The sequence below is a fragment of the Myotis lucifugus genome, unplaced genomic scaffold (assembly GCF_000147115.1).
Source record: "Myotis lucifugus unplaced genomic scaffold, Myoluc2.0 scaffold_19, whole genome shotgun sequence".
In the NCBI taxonomy this organism is placed as follows: Eukaryota; Metazoa; Chordata; class Mammalia; order Chiroptera; family Vespertilionidae; genus Myotis; species Myotis lucifugus.
Window position 1 is genome coordinate 3627000 of NW_005871067.1, and position 3691 is coordinate 3630690.

The 3691-nt window shown below is 45.3% G+C and overlaps 1 long non-coding RNA gene across 1 annotated transcript in view; it reads right to left on the bottom strand.

Moving 5' to 3' along the window:
* The window catches only part of LOC106696539, a 10613-nt gene that overhangs the window by 4751 nt on the left and 2171 nt on the right, over window positions 1–3691 (bottom strand). The gene's annotated exons all lie outside the window — the stretch shown is intronic.

Here is a 3691-nt window from a genome sequence, read left to right on the forward strand (position 1 = left end):
TTCTTAAGGTCTTAGTCTAAGGCCTTAGGTCTCCTTGTCCCCAAGGACGCCATGCTTTTATAACACAACTGTCCTGAGGAGAAGGCAGAGATATACACTTCAAAGGGTATACAGAAATATGTCAGAATGGGGGAATTAGCCTACGGCTGTTCAGGTGTTTGGCCAGTAGGAGGCAATAACATGTAGATTAAGATGCCTTTTAGCTGCCTGGCAGCCAAGCAATAATCCCTTTTTAGGTTTGGGGAAATGCCCTCAGCCATTCCCAGATACAGCCCTGCTGTCATGCTGGAATTGGTCTCCGGCACTCAAGTAAATGCCAAACAGGATAAAAGACCCCCGGCAGGAATCCGGGCACCGGGAAAAGTCCCCGGGGGAACACTGGGAAATAGACTTCACAGAAGTCAGGCCCACGGCAGCAGGGTATAAATATCTGCCGCAGGGTATAAATATCTCCTAGTTTTCGTAGACACCTTCAGGATGGGTTGAAGCTTACCTGACTAGGACAGAAACTGCCACCATTATAGCTAAAATGTTACTCCAGGAAATAGTCCCCAGATTTGGCTTACCTGTAACTTTAGGATCGGACAATGGACCCGCTTTTGTAGCCAAAACTTCACAGGACTTAGCAAAGGCATTAAGTATTAATTGGAAACTACATTGTGCCTACCAGCCCCAAATTCTGGGCAGGTAGCATGCATAAATAGGACCTTAAAAGAGGTCCTCACCAAATTTACCTCAGAAACTGGTGAAAATTGGGCCACCTTACTCCCCTTTGCCCTACTCAGGGCAAGGTGCACTCCATACCAAGTGGGGTTCTCCCCACATAAAATTATGTTTGGGAGACCCCCTCTAATACTCCCAAAATTTAGAGAAGAAATAAAAGCTGACATCCATAACCAATCTTTACTCAAGTCCTTACAGGCTTTATAGTCCACCCAGAAAGAAGTCCAGAAGCTTGTCAGAGATGCCCTGCCTATACCAACTTCTGATCTGGTTCATCCCTTCCAACCTGGTGACTCTGTTTAGGTAAATAAATTTACCACCCAAGGACTGACTCCTACCTAAAAAGGACCACACACCATCATCTTGACCATCCCCATGGCAGTCAAGGTTGATGGGATCCTGATGTGGCTTCATCACACCCGGCTTAAGGCCGCACAGGCAGAATAGAGAGTCCAGGACTCTTCGACCCTCTAAAGATAAAACTTTCACATGTGTCCCGTTTTTAATTTTCTTTATAGGATTAAAGGGGACTTCCAAACTGAGTAGGTTAACAATGTTAACGATCCCCATAGGCCGTCCCAGAAGTAGATTTAGGAACTCAAAATAGAATTAATAGAGGAATTCTTACCAATATAACTAAACTAGACTAGGGGATATATTCCTTACCACCGACTTCATTATTACTCCTGGCCCTCATTCTTGGCCCTTATCTTATAAACTGGTTTACTAACTTTATTCAACAAAGAATTAATTCTATCAAGCTCATGGTCCTCAGGGGTCGATATAACCCTCTCCCCAACAGTGACCCACAAGAGTCAATGATTTGACTCATGAACATAAAACCAGTGGGAATGAAGTATAGGCAATTCATCTTGTCCCTGTAACCTCTATGCTGGGAAAAACTGCTGTTTGAAAATTTCCACTAAACACAGATAGTCCTTTGTTCTGTGAATCAACCCTGCTATTCTTGGCTTCTGTAAACACACTTGCTTGCTTGAATAATAGGGAAAATAAGCTCAACTATCTGGCCTTACAAGCCGTTCCACTGCTGGCCCTAGCTACTCCCATGCCTGGTGCCCTCCAGTTATCTGAAATGCTCAAGGCTACTGAGTTGTGCTGTGCTCAAGGTTACAAGCTTCTGGCAACAAACATCTACATAGGGCTCTGTGAAAAGCCTACAAAGGGTCCGGAAACTCCATATTTGGGAGACAAAGGAGAGGGTATAAAGGGAAAGTTTCCTCCATGTTGCTTTGCTCAGACTTTGAGAGACAACTCCTATGAGACTGCTAGTGTAATAAAAGACTCCAAATTAATTCAGCTTACTGATTGATTAGGGTGTCCTCTGTTTAGCTCGCTGATTTATAATATAACAAAAGCAGTTATGATGGGTACCCATGTCCTAGGCCAGTATTTTCCCTGAGGAGGTCAATTTTTACCTTAACTGAGCCTATTGTCTTTTTGCTTCATAACATACCTATGAAATATACCTTCCCTTCAACCACCACCCCCACCCCTGGAGCACAACCACATGCACCTGGGCACCAGGACAGGAAACCATAAATTGCTTCATTGCTATTGTTATCATGTTAATTGTTGACTGTTAACTATCCTGTACCCACCTAAGTAATTGTCTATTATTTTACTTTGTATCCAATCCCAGAGATTCCCCCCTTCGCTTTTTCCCGCCTCCCTAATCTATCACCAATGGATTTCAAGTAACCCACTCCTCCTTTGATGTAAGGTATAAAACAAGCTGAAAAAACACCATTCTCTGGAGCAGTGGTTGTCAACCTTTTGGACCACACAGACCACTAGTGGTCCGTGGACCACTGGTTGGCGACCGCTGCTCTGGAGCATTTTCCTAATCCTTTGAGATTCTGCTTCCCGGAAATTGTCGACAGTTTGGCTCAAATAAACTCACAAAAAATCTTTACAGGTTTGAATGTTTTTATATTAACACCTCTATGGTTAAGTACCTTCCCCTGCACCATTTTGACTTTATTGAGTATGATCTTATCTCTCCCTGTTCCCCTGCCCCCCCCCAATCCTGTACTGGGGGGTGGGAGGGTGGGGTGTTAAGCCCTTGGAGGGACAATACTGTGATTCCTTGGGGTGTCAAGATGTAGATTCCTGGTGAAGCAAACAGGCCTCTGTTTCCCAGCTGAATATGCTTAACAAATCTGACTCTTCCTTTGCATTCTTTCCCATCAGTAATTAGCTAACTATGGTAACAGTATGACTAGCAACATGCCAGGGGAGGAAAGGTCAGGGAAGGGTCCAAACCACAGGATCTGTAATATACTGTACTGGGGGAGGAAAGGTCACCCTGGGGGCAAGGTCCCAGGTTTCCCAGTTTTGCCCATTGCTAGGGCTTTCTACCCTGGTGACCTGTATGGCCCATCGTCCTTCCACTGATCATGTCTGTCTAACTGCCTACCACAAAGGGATTGAGAAGTACAAATTGGTTGTTACAGAATAGCCATGGGGATAATAATGTACAACATAGGAAATATAGTCAATTATCTACACTGATAAAAGAGAAACATGGTAATTGGCGTACGACCGCTACCCTTCCCATTGGCTAATCAGCGTATCCTTATGCAAATTAACTGTCAGCCAAGATGGCGGCCGGCAGCCATGCACTGAAGCGAGCAGGGAGGCTTGCTTGCTCCAGTGACTGCAGACTCCAACGTTCCCCGCCTCACTTGCCGGCCTCTCAACTGCAACTCTAAGCAACTATTACTATGTTGCAAATAAGAAGCTAAACAAAACCGGCTTTCAGTCAGCCCCGGACCGCAACATTGTATCCATGTTTTCAGCAGCGAGGCCTCAGAGCTAAAGCTGGCCCAGAATAAAAAAGAAAAAGAAAATAAGGAGCGGTTGGGAGCTTTTAGTCAACTGCCAGCGGGAAAACAGCCCTCAGCCCCTCAGCCAGCCTGGCCAGGCACCCCAGTGGGGACCCCCACCC